General features: G+C 33.9%; 1 protein-coding gene across 1 annotated transcript in view; it reads left to right on the forward strand.

The window, feature by feature from the left end:
- Positions 1-18693, forward strand: part of LRP1B (LDL receptor related protein 1B) — a 1676205-nt gene that overhangs the window by 1255876 nt on the left and 401636 nt on the right. The window lies entirely within an intron of this gene.

Below are 18693 nucleotides of genomic sequence, written 5' to 3' on the forward strand. Positions count from 1 at the left end.
TTCACAGATATCTCATCACAAGTTGAGACACCCCCTCCCCCAACTTGCCCCTATATTTTAGGAGGCAATTATTTATTTGTGTGTGTGTAATAAATGGATCATCCTAAAAGATTTTTACTCCACTGAAGTGGTCCTTTGGAATGAATGAAGTTGACAACTAGAGTGAGATTCTCCAAGATTTAAGGAAAATTCTAGGTTTATAAGATTAATAGATTGCCACAAGGCAGGAGAGTGGAAAACTCATTACTTTCTAGCAGATTATCTAGGAATTTTTTTTTTAAAAATCCTAAAAAGAAAACTTCTCCAGTAAGTTGTTGTGCATATCTGGCATTTTAGCATCCTGTTGTCTACATGGTATAGAATTTCCTTACTTAGCAGGGCATTTGCCATCATGTATACACAACCTACATGTCAGGTTGTTTTCTCAGGGAGAGCAGTGTATGGCCTGGAAATTGAAATATATTTTTGTTTAGTTCCCATGAGACTCTGCAATAGAGGACATATTTCAAATATTCTGATTAAAGAAAATGTGCACAAGTGGCTACTGGAGTAGTTCATGGGAAAAGGGGAAAATAATTAAGACTTACATTTATGAGAGTATTTAATTACTTATCAGAAGTTTGACTTGGTGGAATAGGAATGCTGTCACAGTTATAAATATTATTGTTGCTTGGCTATTTCCTTAGAGTCTGATTTAGAAAAAAATGCTGGACCAGGTATAAATTTGAATCCATTTTGCAATGCGAATTCTAAAACTATTTTTCTTTGAGATAGAGTTTCTACTGAAATGATTAAATATGAATGAATCTTTGGTTACCACATTTTCATGCTATTTTAGCTGTCAAAGGAGAAGGAAATATTTGACAACTTAGTTCAACTTTCTATGAATAAAAATAATGTCCAAATGAAGCATCTGCATTTCAACATTGTCAAATTATGTCATAGCATGACCTTCCTTTAGAATAATATATCAATATGTAAACAAACTTCCTTGCTATTTTCATGTAGTACAATAGGAGTTGAAATGATTAATCAGGTCCTGGTTCCAAAGCTTTTTAATCTCTGTAGCAAAGACACAGAGTATTGATTCTTTTCAAACAGTTGGGCTTGATTTGGTTGTTTAAATCTAAAAATGATTATTTTTGAAGTTTACATTAGCTGTATGGAAATTACAGTGAAACGAAACAACACACTGTTTCGTTTTACTGTATCAGGGAGATTAATCTTTTTAGAGAAAGAACATTCCAGATAACAGTATTTGAATCATTTTCTAATGTTTTTCTGTTTGTTTAAAGCCATTACACAGGGATATTACATTAGATTATCCAGGAGATATATTATAAAACATCTAACAATCTTGAATGTAAGGATTTTGTAATATATTTCCAGCTTGAACATAGAGATGAACAGCATGTTACTGGACAAACTATGGATTCATTAGTCTATTTCTCAATAGCGCCTACTTATATTAGAATGAAATTAGTTTTTCTTATCTAAATAAGAGTCTAAAATGAGAGAAATGGTTTTAGCATTTGACATCATTACTTATCAGGATGATGCTGAAATATGCAAAAGGTGCTTTGCTGTTTTCTCAAAAAGAGGCATTCTTTTCTCTTCATTTTTTTTTTTTTTTTAATTTGGAGAGGATAGTTGAAGAGGAAAATTCCTGAATGACTATCTTCAACTTATGACTATCTTCAACTTATGACTATTTTTTTCTCCTAGATAGTATTCATTCTTGAGGCATTTGGGAATCCCTGAATTTTCTTATTTTAGATGATTAATAAACCAACAGATCTTACTTGCCAAAGCAGTAAATGTTATTCAGTGTCTGTCAGATATTAAAAATAATCTTTATTACAAGAAAAATTTCCATAGCTCCTATATTTAAGTGGCATACTATGTGACAGTTATGGCTATATTAGATATGTCTGAATCTAGGCATAAGCCACTAAAGTAGTATAATTTTTTTAGAGGCCACTGCAGTGAATACACATTGATCATGATTACCAGCACATTTTCGATATGGTCTGTGTACAATAGTCTGTAATTTATCCTAAACTTTTGTTTCTTAGTGCCTTAGTAGGATCTTCTTTGGAGTTTCAACCAATTTCAGAAAGTAATAACACTTGGTTGATAACTTATAGTCTTGTATCTAGCATGCCATTTAATATGTCATTGAATGAAAATTATTACCATGTTCTGAAGGCTACATGGTGTTTTGCTTAAAATTACTTTTGTAAAGTTAACGTACTTTCTTGACTACTGCTCTTTAACCACTTATAAATCCCATACTCAATGAGTCATTATTAAAAGTTACTACCCTCTAACCCAGAGACATAGAAAACAAACTTATGGTTATCAAAGGAGAAAGTGGTGGGTGGGTGGGATAAATGAGGAGTTTGGGATTAACATATACACACTACTATATATAAAATAGATAACCAAGAAGTACCTACTGTATAGGTCAGGAAACTATACTCAATATTTTATAATAACCTGTAAGGGAAAAGAATCTGAATCTCAATATTTTGTAATAACCTATAAGGGGAAAGAATCTGAAACTGTACATCTGAAACTAACACAACATTGTATCAATAAATCAACTATACTTCAATGAAAAAAGGCAAAAAATAAATAAAATAAAAAATAAATAAAAGTTACTACCCGCCAACTCTTCTGTTACCAATACTTTTGCAATCTAAACTATTTGCAGATACCTTACTGAAATGATTAGCATTTAGCAATTTTCTCTTTATACGTGCAAAAAATTCTGAATTTCTCCCAGCAGAAATGGCATTACCTCTAAGAATTGATATTTTAGACCTAAGGCTATGTTTCACAAATTTTACTTAACAACTGATACTCACTGACAAGATAAAAATAGTTTGCTATAGAGAATACTGAGAAATTTTCAGAATCTTTCCTGTTTGATTCTTTCTATTTGTATCTATTCAGTGAAAATGATATATTTTCTCTGTTGAAATTCTGTTTTCATTAATGTCAACAGAGAATTAGACAAATTCCAAGACTTTTCCCAATACCTCAAATTAACTCTTATTCTCTATCATTTATAAATTTTATCATCTAATTCCATCTGGAGTTGGTACAATTTAATTACTTTTTTCTTCATTTTTAATTCCTTTACATTATTGTCCTCTTCCATCTCAAGGGGGTTCATATTAATACCAGATATGTATTCTTAAGTATTTTTCCTTAACTTATATAACAATTTACATATTATATAAACACCTATGCTTATATAATTATACAAATAAAAGCTGTGGACTGTTTTGTTCCTCTCTATTTTATTATCTCTAATTTTCTCTCTCAAGAAATATTCATATAAATATAGTTAAATGAACTGGTATTTATTCCTTTAAAAAGCCAAGTAATATTATATATTGTGAATGTACTATATTTTATTAATTCTCTTGTTGATTACAAATAGTCTTGCTTCTAGCTTTTTTTCTATTCTAAATTATATTAAAATAAAATTTTTATAGTATTGCTTTATTTTTGTAAGACAGAGTTACATCCAAGTTTTTAACACAATATTCAGGAATAGGAGATAAATGAGAGAATTGAGATAATTACCCAGGTTATTTATATAGACTGTTTCAACTAGGTAAATATTCTAAATTTATTTCTTATATGTATTTTCATGTTATATAACTTAGATTATTTTTTTTTTAATGTTTATCATGACTTGGGACAGTTTAAATCTAAGAAATACCTTTGGGGAATATCATAAATACAATATACATATGAAATATATATGAAATAAGATAAATAAAAATTATTTCCAACCTAAATCTTTAAAAAACAGTGGGTGATTTTCACAGAGAAATAAGTTCAGAACTATTTAGATTGCTCACTTATAGGATTTAATTCAGTGGACAATTTTTAAGCTAATTTTGTTTCTGTATACCCATAGTCTTAAAACACTGGTAATGTAACTGCATTCATTATTGGCTTCCAGTGATCTAATTACAGTTTCCCCATAACATAAGTGGAGGGCTTTAATCTCCTATTTTTAATTTTATATTTTCTAGCACTTTTGTTAATACCATTCCGGACCTTGGGGCTGTACAACTGAATTGTTAAGGTGAAAAATATTCAGATAGAAACTTAAGATAACTAAGTTGTTAATATTTACCATTTTAAATTTCTTAGTAATGACTGCTACTTGATTTCAATATTTTCTGTATAAGACTACATATGTGAAATGATTATATTAACTTCTACCTCTGATAATGGGAAAGGACAAGAAGCAATGGGTTTCATAGCAAGAAAGGTAGGTAGGAGGTAACAAAAACAGATGGTGAGAAAACATGAGTAGTGACATTATTAACAAAACAGAATGATCAACAGTGTGCATTTATCTACTTGTCTTTTCTGAATGCAATTGAAATGAAAGTTAAAAACAACAAAGTGAAAAAACAGAAACAAGAAGACAAGGAAAAACAGTGATGAGAACTATAAACAAATTTGGAAGACAGCAGGCAAAAGTTTAGTAAAAGCCTTAACAAATTAGAGGAAATTCAAATTAAAAGTGACTATAAGGAGGGATAGGAACAAGAAGTAAACTCATTCACCCTGAAGAACATATGAGAATCTGTGGACTTGGGGGTCCTGATTTTCCAGAAGTGAGGTGACAGGGCTGAAAATAAAACATTTGAAGTCTCCAAGTTTGATCTGTCTCATTTCTCTACACCTGATGTTGACTACAGGCTCACACGGAACATAGAAGAATTTTTCTCCAGGGAAAGTGATTGGTCTGAGAGTTTAGAACTCAAGATATTGCTGTTTGAGATTCCCTATAGAGAAGGCCTGAACACCTATTGTGAAATACATACTTGACATAGAGCTTCTAATCTTCTTAATAACTCACTCTTAAGCATGAATAGACAGCCAAATATCACCAGATATTTGAGAAATGCCTCAAAAGTGAAAAAGAGAAACCCAAACCAAACAAATGACAAAAAGTTAGCTATAGAAAATGGATAAGCAGGGCATGGTAGAAGTTTTTTAAAATGTAATGAAGACATTCCAAGAAGATATGCATCAATAAAACCAACAAATAGTTATTAAAAAAGAATAATCAGGGACTTCCCTGGTGGCACAGTGGTTAAGAATCTGCCCGCCAATGCAGGGAACGTGGGTTTCAGCCCTGGTCCGGGAAGATCCCACATGCCGTGGAGCAACTAAGCCCGTGCGTCACAACTGCTGAGGCTGTGCTTTAGAGCCCGCGAGCCACAACTACTGAGCCTGTGTGCCACAACTACTGAAGCCCGCACACCTAGAGCCCATGCTCTGCAACAAGAGAAACCACCGCAGTGAGAAGCCCACTCACCACAACGAAGAGTAGCCCCTGCTCCCCACAACTAGAGAAAGCCAACGCACAGCAATGAAGACCCAATGCAGCCAAAATAACTAATTAATTTTTTTAAAAAAGAATAATCAGTGGGCAAGAGAGGTCTTTTGGAAATCAAATATATGATAGCAATTTTTTTTAAATATTCAGTTGAAGACTTGGGAAATACAGTTGTGAAAATGCTTATAAAACTGAAGAAATGACAAATAGATGAAAGTCAGGAAAAAAGATAATAGACTTGAAGCTTTAATGCATAAAATCCAGTATATGACAAAGAAGTGATAAAATATAACAAAAATTTCAGGTCTAACGGACATGAATCTCCACAGTGTAAAATCTCGGTGTTAGCATAAGAAATAAAACAAAATAACAAATCCTGCAAATATTTCCTCCCATTCTGTAGGTTGTCTTTTCATTTTGTTTATTCTTTCCTTTGCTGTGCAAAAGCTTCTAAGTTTAATTAGGTCCCACTTGTTTATTTTTGTTCTTATTTCTATTACTCTAGGACATGAATCCAAAAAGATATTGCTGCAATTTATGTCAAAGAATGTTCTGCCTATATTTTCCTCTAGGAGTTTTATAGTATCCAGTCTTACATTGAGGTCTTTAATCCATTTTGAATGTTTGTGTATGTGTTAGAGAATGTTCTAATTTCATTCTTTTACATGTAGCTGTCCAGTTTTCCCAGCACCACTTATTGAAGAGACTGTCTTCAATCCATTGTGTATTCTTGCCTCCTTTGTTATAGATTAATTGATGATAGCTGTGTGGGTTTATTTCTGGGCTTTCTATCCTGTTCCATTGACCTATATGTCTATTTTTTGTGCCAGTATCATACCATTTTGATTACTATAGTTTTGTAGTATAGTCTGAAGTCAGGGAGCCTGATTCTTCCAGCTCTGTTTTTCTTTCTCAAGATTGCTTTGGCTCTTTGGGGTTTCTTGTGTTTCCATACAAATTTTTAAAAAATTTGTTCTAGTTCTGTGAAAATGCCATTGGTAATTTGATAGAGATTGCATTGAATCTGTAGACTGCCTTGGGTAGTATAGTCATTTTCATAATACTGATTCTCCCAATCCAAGAACACAGTATATCTTTCCATTTGTTTGTGTCATCTTCAATTTCTTTCATCAGTGTCTTACAGTTTTTGAAGTACAGGTCTTTTGCCTTCTTAGGTAGGTTTATTCCTAGGTATTTTATTTTTTTGATGCAACTGACAAGGGATTAATTTCCAAAATATACAAACAGCTCAGGCAACTCAATATCAAAAAAAACAAATAACCCAATCAAAAAGTGGGCAGATTTAAGACATTTCTCCAAAGATGACATACAGATGGACCAGCAAGCACATGAAAAGATGCTCAACATTGCTAATTATTAGAAAAATGCAAAAAACTACAATGAGGTATCACCTCACTCCCGTCAGAATGGCCATCATCGAAAAGTCTACAAACAATAAATGCTGAAGAGGGTGTGGAGAAAAATGAACCCTCCTACAATGTTGGTGGGAATGTAAACTGGTTCAGCCACTATGGAGAACAGTACGGAGGTTCCTTAAAAAACTAAAAATAGAGTTATCATATGATCCTGCAATTCCCCTCCTGGGAATATATCCAGAGAAAACTATAATTTGCAAGGATACATGCACCCCAATGTTCATTGCAGCACTATTTACAATATTGAAGACATGGAAGCAGCCTAGATGTACATCAACAGGTGAATGGATAAAGATGTGGTGTGTGTATGTGTGTGTGTGTGTATATAAATATATATATGTATATACACACACACACACATACACACACACACACACACACAATGGTGGTATATATAAAGATGTGGTATATACACACACACACACATATATACAATGGAACATTACTCAGCCATAAAAAAGAATGAAATAATGCCATTTGCAGCAACATGGATAGACCTAGAGATTAACAAACTAAGTAAAGTAAGCCAGACAGAGAAAGATAAATACCATATGATATTGCTTTTATATGGAATTAAAAAAAAAAAAGACACAAATGAACTTATTTACAAAACAGAAAGATATTCTCACTGACATAGAAAACAACCTTATGGTTACCAAAGGGGAAAGTGGGGGGAAGGGATCAATTTGGAGGTTGGGGTTAACATATACACACTACTATATATAAATTAGATAACCAACAAGGACCTACTGTACAGCACAGTGAACTATACTCAATATTTTGTAATAACCTTTAAGGGCAAAGTATCTGAAAAAGAATATACATTATATATACATATAGATTATATATATATGTATAACTGAATCTCTGTGCTGATTATCTGAAACATGATATTATAAATCAACTATACTTCAATTAAAAAATTCATAATAACAAACCCTGCATATGAAGAAAAACTCAAGAGCCTCTACAAAAACAATAAAAATGATTACATATTAAAGAACAAGCCTTAGAACGTAATTTAACTTTTTAACATCATCAGTGGAGTACTGCTTTCAAAATTTGGAGAAAAATAAATTTCAAGTTAGAATTATATGCTTGGCCAAATTATTAATTAATGCAAAGACATTTTCAGACTTGAATGGTCAAATATTTAATTCTGATGTACTTTTCTTAGAAAGCTATAGAAGAATGTGCATTTTGCAAAGGAAGGAAATAAAACAAGAGAGAAAGACATGGTCTTCAGGATATAAGAGAATCTCATATAACCCATATGAACAACCAAAATCTTGTCCCAACATAAAAACTGTGCATCAGGCATAGAAAACGGCTGCTCTAAATTAAAGCAAGAGCATCTCGAATGTAATTTTATGTTTAACTGATATACCATTTATAAAGAATTAAAGACAGGTACATAGAAAATGAAGCAAGTACAAAAAGATCCTTTTTAACTACAGGAAAAACAAAAGTACAAGGAAGGAAACATATCCTAGTATAATACTTGGCTCTACAGTGAACAACACAATTGACATGTAAAAATGCTGAAAGTATACAAGAAATGTAGTTATCTACTCTAACAGAGATTGTCTAGAATTAATTCAAACCACTGAGGTATAAGCACATTAAGACCAATCTTAGAAGAAATAGCTTTGAAAGTTGACAAAATAATTGTCTTTACAGAACAGGAGTTTTTTGATTGATTTCAGGGAAGGGGATGGGACATTAGTGAACGGTAATTTTTAAGAGACTTCTAATAATACATATTTTTTGAAGAACTCCAGGAGCATTTATCACATAGAAAAATTATACATTAGTTTAAATAATGACTACTAATATAATTTACATTTATTTCCAATATTCCTGAAACCTGAAATAATAATCAATAAATATGAAATCATTTGACAACATTTGCATATTTAAAGGTTGGATAAGAGATTGGAAGTCAATTTGTTATCAAAAAATATATTTTTCTTGACTCGTTAATTTTTATTTTTTACCTGCCTCTCATCCAGTGACCATTTTCTGATTAGTCTCTTAACCCTAACATAAAGATTTTTGGTTTGTTTTTGGCTTAGAGCATATATTTTGACACTTTTTTAATATTATATTTTATTGTTTTATATTTGTGTTATCTTCCCACTGAGAGTCCAGGTATCTTCTTTTGTATCTTAGCCCATGCTAAATGCAGTGTTTACTCTGTTTGCTTCGTTGAAAAGTCCCTGTTTCTTGTATGCCATATACCTATGTTTGAATATAAATCCACTGAACCTAGAACCCATGGCTTCTATATTTTATAGCATTTCCTGAGTACCAGGGGAACTTGGTAACTGTTAAAAATTAACAAATCTCACTTTACTTCAAAGACTAGTCTGGCTCCACATCACTGAAAACAGATCTTTAGTAGCTTACCACTCTATTACCCATAATCTAGTAGAACCATTATTCAGCAGAGAACAACATGCTGAAAATAAAGTTAAGACGCTTATGTAAACAGCAGCATCATTCTCTATATCTAAATCTCTGAACACAGATCTTCCACTCATAATCTATTAGGTGACATGTTTCAAGCAAAGTGGAATCTTCTAGTCAAAACGATCCCATTATTCTAGCACATTTCATGCTCATTGAAAACAGATTTATAACATACAGAGTCCTTTATTAGATAGGTTTTCAGTTCACTAAAAACAGATTTACAATTCAGAAACAACCCATTGCCTCACATGTATTCAGCTCACTAAAACAGATTTACTACTCAGAAACAACCCATTATCTAACATGTTTCCAGTTCACTGAAAACAGATTTACAACTCATACATAGCCCATTATCCAACATAGTTCCAGCTCACTGAATATTGATTTAGAATTCATAAACAGCCCATTATCTGACAAATTTTCAGCTCACTGAACAGATTTGCAAATCATAAACAACCTATTATCTACCACATTCCCAGCTCACTGAAAGCAGATTTATAGTGTATAAACAATCCATTATCTCAAATGTTCCAGTTCACTGAAGACTGCTACGGAACTTACAAAGAACCCCCAGGAGCCAAGGTTCCATCTTGGACAGGAAAATAAATAAATAAATAAACACAAATATACATACATACATACAGTAAGGAAGTAAGGAAGTAACCTCTACTGCATAAAAAAATCTTATTTGACCTTAATGTACAATTTTATATCAGTAAATATATTTAGAGATTTAATCTTTATTATTCTCAAACTTCAAATTGTATATGAAAGAAAAAAATTTAGGTGAATTTAAAGGTATGTTAACCCTGTATATTTGTGGGTTTGAAATGTTTGAAAAACATTTCTGTGTTAATTATGAAAATTCAGAATATAAAAGTAACACTATTAAAATGAGTATTTTTATGGATATGTGGTATCCTTTATAACCTTATTTCTATTTATTTAAAAAAAATTTTTAACAGCTTTATTGGGGTATAATTACTTTACAATGGTGTGTTAGTTTCTGCTTTATAACAAAGTGAATCAGCCATACATATACATAATTCCCAATATCTCCTCCGTCTTGCATCTCGCTCCTACCCTCCCTATCCCACCGCTCTAGGTGGTCACAAAGCATGGAGCTGATCTCCCTGTGCTATGCGGCTGCTTCCCACTAGCTATCTATTTTACATTTGGTAGTGTATATATGCCCACAACACTCTCTCACTTCGTCCCGGCATGCCCTTCCCCCTCCCTGTGTCCTCAAGTCCAATCTCTATGTCTGTGTCTTTATTCCTGACCAGCCGCTAGGTTCCTCAGAACCTTTTTTTTCTTTTTTTTAGATTCCATATATATGTGTTAGCATACGGTATTTCTTTTTCTGACTTACTTCACTCTGTATGACAGACCTCAGGTCCTTCCACCTCACTACAAATAACTCCATTTCGTTTCTTTTTATGGCTGAGTAATATTCCATTGTATATATGTGCCTCATCTTCTTTATCTGTTCATCTGTCAACGGACACTTAGGTTGCTTCCATGTCTTGGCTATTGTAAATAGAGCTGCAATGAACATAGTGGTACATGACTCTTTTTGAAGTATACTTTTCTCAGGGTATATGCCCAATAGTGGGATTCCTGGGTCATATTGTAGTTCTATTTTTAGCTTTTTAAGGAAACTCCACACTGTTCTCCATAGTGGCTGTACCAATTTACATTCCCACCAACAGTGCAAGAGGGTTCCCTTTTCTCCACACCCTCTCCAGCATTTATTGTTTGTAGATTTTTTGATGATGGCCATTCTGACTGGTTTGAGGTGATACCTCATTGTAGTTTTGATTTGCATTTATCTAATGATTAGTGATGTTGAGCATCCTTTCATGTGTTTGTTGGCAATCTGTATATCTTCTTTGGAGAAATGTCTATTTAAGTCTTCTTCCCATTTTTGGATTGGGTTGTTTGTTTTTTTTGATATTGAGCTGCATAAGCTGCTTGTAAATTTTGGAGATTAATTCTCTGTCAGTTGCTTCATTTGCAAATATTTTCTCCCATTCTGCAGGTTGTCTTTTTGTCTTGTTTATGGTTTCCTTTGCTGTACAAAAGCTTTTAAGTTTCATTAGGTCCCACTTGTTTATTTTTGTTTTTATTTCCATTACTCTAGGAGGTTGTAAGAATCTTTCTGTGATTTATGTCATAGAGTGTTCTGCCTCTGTTTTCCTCTAAGAGTTTTAGAGTGTCTGGCCTTACATTTAGGTCTTGAATCCATTTGGAGTTTATTTTAGTGGATGGTGTTAGGGAATGTTCTAATTTCATTCTTTTACATGTAGCTGTCCAGTTTTCCCAGCACCACTTACTGAAGAGGCTGCCTTTTCTCCATTGTATATTCTTACCTCGTTTATCAAAAATAAGGTGACCACATGTGCATGGGTTTATCTCTGGGCTTTCTATCCTGTTCCATTGAACTATATTTCTGTTTTTGTGCCAGTGCCATACTGTCTTGATTACTGTAGCTTTGTAGTATAGGGTGAAGTCCAGGAGCCTGATTCCTCCAGATCCGTTTTTCTCTCTCAAGATTGCTTTGGCTATTCGGTGTCTTTTGTGGTTCCATACACATTGTGAAATTTTTTGTTCTAGTTCTGTGAAAAATGCCATTGGTAGTTTGATAGGGATTGCACTGAATCTGTAGATTGCTTTGGGTAGTATAGTCATTTTCATAATGTTGATTCTTCCAATCCAAGAACATGGTATATCTCTCCATCTGTTTGTATCATCTTTAATTTCTTTCTTCAGTGTCTTACAGTTTTCTGCATACAGGTCTTTTGTCTCCTTAGGTAGGTTTATTCCTAGGTATTTTATTCTTTTGGTTGCAATGGTAAATGGGAGTGTTTCCTTAATTTCTCTTTCAGATTTTTCATCATCAGTGTATAGGAATGCAAGAGATTTCTGTGCATTACTTTTTTATCCTGCTACTTTACCAAATTCATTGATTAGCTCTAGTAGTTTTCTGGTAGCATCCTTAGGATTCTGTATATATACCATCATGTCATCTGCAAACAGTGACAGCTTTACTTCTTCTTTTCCGATTTGGATTCCTTTTATTTCTTTGTCTTCTCTGACTGCTGTGGCTAAAACTTCCAAAACTATGTTGAATAATAGTGGTGTGAGGGTACAACCTTGTCTTGTTCCTGATCTTAGAGGAATTACAGTTTTTCACCATTGCGAACGAGGTTGGATGTGGGTTTGTCATATATGCCCTTTATTATGTTGAGGTAAGTTCCCTCTATGCCTACTTTCTGGAGGCTTTTTATCATAAATGGGTGTTGAATTTTGTCAAAAGATTTTTCTGCATCTATTGAGATGATCATATCATTTTTCCCCTTCAATTTGTTAACATGGTGTATCACATTGATTGCATATATTGAAGAATCCTTGCATTCCTGGGATAAACCCCAGTTGATCATGGTGTATGACTGTCTTAATGTGCTGTTGGATTCTGTTTGCTAGTATTTTGTTGAGGATTTTTGCTTCTATGTTCATCAGTGATATTGGCCTGTAGTTTTCTTTCTTTGTGACATCTTTGTCTGGATTTTGTATCAGGGTGATGGTGGTGGCCTCATAGAATGCGTTTGGGAGTGTTCCTCCCTCTGCTATATTTTGGAAGAGTTTGAGAAGGATAGGTGTTAGCTCTTCTCTAAATGTTTGATAGAATTCGCCTGTGAAGCCATCTGATCCTGGGCTTTTGTTTGTTGGAAGATTTTTAATCACAGTCTCATTTTCAGTGCTTGTGATTGGTCTGTTCATATTTTCTATTTCTTCCTGGTTCAGTCTCGGTAGGTTGTGCATTTCTAAGAATCTGTCCATTTCTTCCAGGTTGTCCATTTTATTGGCATAGAGTTGCTTGCAGTATTCTCTCATTATCCTTTGTATTTCTGCAGTGTCAGTTGTAACTTCTCCTTTTTCATTTCTAAGTCTATTGATTTGAGTCTTCTACCTTTCTTTCTTTATGAGTCTGGCTAATGGTTTATCAATTTTGTTTATCTTCTCAAAGAACCAGCTTTTAGTTTTATTGATCTTTGTTATTGTTTGCTTCATTTCTTTTTCACTTATTTCTGATCTGATCTTTATGATTTCTTTCCCTCTGCTAACTTTGGGGTTTATTTGTTCTTCTTTCTCTAAATGCTTTAGGTGTAGGTTAGCTTGTTTATTTGAGATGTTTGTTTCTTGATGTAGGACTGTATTGCTATAAACTTTCTCTTAGAACTGCTTTTATTGCATCCCATAGATTTTGGGTCGTCGTGTTTTCATTGTCATTTGTTTCTAGGTATTTTTTGATTTCCTCTTTGATTTCTTCAGTGATCTCTTGGTTATTTAGTAGTGTGTTGTTCAGCCTCCATGTATTTGTATTTCTTACAGATTTTTTCCTGTAATTGATATCTAGTCTCATAGCGTTGTGGTCAGAAAAGATACTTGATACAATTTCAATTTTCTTAAACTTACCAAGGCTTGATTTGTGACCCAAGATATAATCTATCCTGGAGAATGTTCCATGAGCACTTGAGAAGAATGTGTATTCTTTTGTTTTTGGAAGGAATGTCCTATAAATATCAATTAAGTCCATCTTGTTTAATGTATCATTTAAAGCTTGTGTTTCCTTATTCATTTTCATTATGGATGATCTGTCCATTGGTGAAAGTGGGGTATTAAAGTCCCCTACTATGATTGTGTTACTGTCGATTTCCCCTTTTATGGCTGTTAGTATTTGCCTTATGTATTGAGGTGCTCCTATGTTGGGTGCATAGATATTTACAATTTTTATATCTTCTTCTTGGGTTGATCCCTTGATCATTATGTAGTGTACTTCTTTGTCTCTTGTAATAGTCTTTGTTTTAAAGTCTGTTTTGTCTGATATGAGAATTGCTACTCCAGCTTTCTTTTGATTTCCATTTGCATAGAATATCTTTTTCCATCCCCTCACTTTCAGTCTGTATGTGTCCCTAGGTCTGAAGTGGGTCTCTTGTAGACAGAATATATATGGGTCTTCTTTTTGTATCCATTCAGCCAGTCTATGTCTTTTGGTTGGAGCATTTAATCCATTTACATTTAAGGTAATTATCAATATGTATGTTCCTATCACCATTTTCTTAATTGTTTTGGGTTTGTTACTGTAGGTCTTTTCCTTCTCTTGTATTTCCTGCCTAGAGAAATTCCTTTAGCATTTGTTGTAAAGCTGGTTTGGTGGTGCTGAATTCTCTTAGCTTTTGCTTATCTGTAAAGGTTTTAATTTCTCCATCGAATCTGAATGAGATCCTTGCTGGGTAGAGTAATCTTCGTTGTAGGTTTTTCCCTTTCATCACTTTAAATATGTCCTGCCACTCCCTTCTGGCTTGCAGAGTTTCTGCTGAAAGGTCACCTGTTAACCTTATGGGAATTCCCTTGTATGTTATTTGTTGCTTTTCCCTTGTTGCTTTTAATATTTTTTCTTTGTATTTAATTTTTGATAATTTGATTAATATGTGTCTTGGTGTGTTTCTCTTTGGATTTATCCTGTATAGGACGCTCTGTGCTTCCTGACTTGACTATCTCCTTTCCCATATTAGGGAAGTTTTCAACTATAATCTCTTCAAATATTTTCTCAGACCCTTTCTTTTTTTCTTCTTCTGGGACCCCTATAATTCGAATTTTGGTGCATTTAATGTTGTCCCAGAAGTCTGAGACTGTCCTCAATTCTCTTCTTTCTTTTTTCTTTATTCTGCTCTGTGGTAGTTATTTCCACTATTTTATCTTCCAGGTCACTTATCCATTCTTCTGCCTCATTTACTCTGCTATTGATTCCTTCTAGAGAATTTTAAGTTTCATTTATTGTGTTGGTCATCATTGTTTGTTTGCTCTTTACTCCTTCTATGTCTTTGTTAAACGTTTCTTGTATTTTCTCCATTCTCTTTCCAAGATTTTGGATCATCTTTACTGTCATTACTCTGAATTCTTTTTCCAGTACACTGCCTATTTCCTCTTCATTTGTTTGGTCTGGTGGGTTTCTGCCTTGCTCCTTCATCTGCTGTGTGTTTCTCTGTCTTCTCATTTTGCTTAACTTACTGTGTTTGGGGTCTCCTTTTCGCAAGCTGCAGGTTTGTAGTTCCTGTTGTTTTTGGTGTCTGCCCCCAGTGGCTAAGGTTGGTTCAATGGGTTGTGTAGGCTTCCTGGTGGAGGGGACTAGTGCCTGTGTTCTGGTGGATGAGCCTGTATCTTGTCTTTCTGGTGGGGAGGACCGCATCCGGTGGTGTGTTTTGGCGTGTCTGTGACCTTATTATGATTTTAGGCAGCCTCTCTTCCTGTCTTGCTAGTTGTTTGGCATAGGATGTCCAGCACTGTAGCTTCCTGGTCGTTGAGTGGAGCTGGGTCTTAGCATTGAGATGGAGATCTCTGGGAGATTTTCGCCGTTTGATATTACGTGGAGCCTGGGGGTCTCTGGTTGACCAATGTCCTGAACTCGGCTTTCCCACCTCAGTGGCTCAGGCCTGACACCCGGCCGGAGCACCAAGACCCTGTCAGCCACACAGCTCAGAAGAAAAGACAGAAAGAAAGAAAAAATAAAATAAAATAAAAGTTATTAAGATAAAAAAATTTTAAAAGTATTGAAAATTAAAAAATTAAAAAGTAATTTATAAAAGACCAAAAAAAAAAGAAGAAAAGAGAGAAACCAAACCAAAAAACAAATCCACCAATGATAACTAGCGCTAAAAAAAACCAGACAGACAGACAGAACCCTAGGACAAATGGTAAAAGCAAAGCTATACAGACAAAATCACACAAAGAAGCACACACATACACACTCACAAAAAGAGAAAAAGGAAAATATATATATATATATTTTGGGAAGTCTGAGGTCTTCTGCCAGCGTTCAGTAGATATTCTGTGGGAGTTGTTCCACATGTAGATGTATTTCTGCTATATTTGTGGGGAGGAAGGTGATCTCCATGTCTTACTCCTCTGCCATCTTGAAGGTCTCCTCCCCTTATTTCTAAAGATTAATTCTCACTCTATTACATTGGTAGAAGCATTAGAACATATTAATTTAAACATTTTTTGAATTAATATACTGAATTCTACTAGACATTTCGAAAACAAATTTTAAAAACAGATAAATTATATCCAAAAGGAAGTTTAACATCAAATATGTTCACTTGGCATTTATCTTATTCTTATGTTATCAATGTGAAAAGACCATATTTTACTCCAGAGAATCCAGAAGCTAAACCTTTATTTTAAGCCTTTTATTCAAATTTATTATTACTGTTTTTTCAGTGTAACCTGTAAAACCACAATGAAAAATGTTTCATTAAAATACTGTGAGCATAAATACAAAATACTGAATGTTGTATGATTTTTAAATACATATTAACTTAAGTGTTTGTCATGTTACTTTTTAAACTTTTTTTTATGGATATTTTCCAGTAAGCACAAAAGCAAAGAGAGAAGTCCAATTAACCCCCATAGACTTGTCAATCTGTCAACTAGCAGCAGTATGACCAATTTTGCTTCATCTATTTACCCTCCCTCTCCCCCATACTATACCACTGGATTACTTTGAAACAAATTTCAGATAGTGCATCATTTCACCATTAAATTTCACCATTAAATGTTTCAACATATATCAATAAGAGATAAAGACCTTTGTTTTTAACATAATTACAATAGTATCATGCTGAAATAGTCCTTTAATATCTATCATCTTATATCAAGCTTACTGATTATCCTATATCATTTTCTATATACAGGCATATCTCCTTTTATTGACCTTCACTTTTTATACTTCACAGATACTGTGTTTTTTACAAATTGAAGGTTTGTGGCAACCCTGCATTGAGCAAGTCTATAAGAACCATTTTTACAACAGCATTTGCTTACTTTGTATCTCTATGTCATATTTTGGTAATTCTTGCAATATTTCAAAATTTTTCATTATTATTACATTTGTTATGATGATCTATGATCAGTGATCTTTAATGTTACTATTGTAACTGTTTGGGGTGCCATGAACCTGTGCCCATATAAGACAGTGAACTTAATCCATAAATATTGTGTGTATACTGACTCTTCCATCAACCAGCCTTTCCCTTGTCTCTCTCCTCCTTGAGTCTCCCTATTCCCTGAGACAACAATATTTAAATTAGGCCAGTTAATAACCCTACAAGTGTTCAAGTGAACCCTAAGTGTTCAAGTGAAACGAAGAATTGCAGGTCTTTCACATTAAATCAAAAGACAGAAATAATTAAGCTTAGTGAGGAAGGCATATTGAAAGCCAAGACAGGCTGAAAGCTAGGCCTCTGGCGCCAAACAGCCAAGTTGTGAAGGCAAAGGAAAAGTTTTTGAAGGAAATTTAAAAGGCTACTTCAGTGAACACACAAGGAAAAGAAAGCAAAATGGCCTTATTTTCTGACATGGACCAAGTTTTTGTGGTCTAGATAGGAGCTCAAACCAGCCACAACACAAAGCTTACTCCTGAGCAAGGTGTTAAGTCTCTTCAATTCTATGAAGGCTGAAAGAGGAGAGGAAGTTGCAGAAGAAAAGGGTGAAGCTAGGAAAGGTTGGTTTATGAAGTTGAAGGAAAGAAGCTATCTCCAAAACATAAAAGTGTAAGATGACACAGAAAATGCTGATGTAGAAGCTGCAGTAAGTTATCCAGAAGATCTAAGATATTAATGAAGGTGGGCACACAAAAGAACAGCTTTTCAATGTAGATAAAACAGCCTTCGATTGGAAGAAAATGCAACTTAGGACTTTCATAGCTAGAGAGGAGATGTCAATATCTGACTTCAAAGCTTCAAAGGATAGGCTGACTATCTTATTAGGGGCTAATGCAGCTGGTGACTTTAAGTTAAAGTCACTGCTCATTTACCATTCTGAAAGTCCTAAGGCCCTTAAGAATTATGCTAAATCTACTCTGCCTGTGCTCTATAAATGGAACAACAAAGCATGGATGACAACACATCTGTTTACAACATGGTTTACTGGATACGTTTAGCCCACTGTTGACACCTTCTGTTCAGAAAAAGAAAAAAAATTCTTTCGAAATATTACTGATCATTGGCAATGTACCTGGTCACCCAAGAGCTCTGATGGTGATGTACAAGGACATTCATGTCTGCTAACACAACATCCATTCTGGAGCCCATAGATCAAGGAGTAATCTAAACTTTCAAGTCTTATTATTTAAGAAATACATGTTGTAGGCTATAGCTGCCATACACAGTGATTCCTCTGATGGATCTGGGCAAAGTAAATCGAAAGCCTTCTGGAAAGGATTCACCATTCTACATGCCATTAAGAACATTCATGATTGACAGGAAGTGGTCAAAATACCAACCTTAACAGGAGTTTGGAAGAAGTTAATTCCAACTCTCATGGATGACTTTGAGAGAAACAGGA

Source organism: Eschrichtius robustus, chromosome 5, assembly GCF_028021215.1.
Source record: "Eschrichtius robustus isolate mEscRob2 chromosome 5, mEscRob2.pri, whole genome shotgun sequence".
In the NCBI taxonomy this organism is placed as follows: Eukaryota; Metazoa; Chordata; class Mammalia; order Artiodactyla; family Eschrichtiidae; genus Eschrichtius; species Eschrichtius robustus.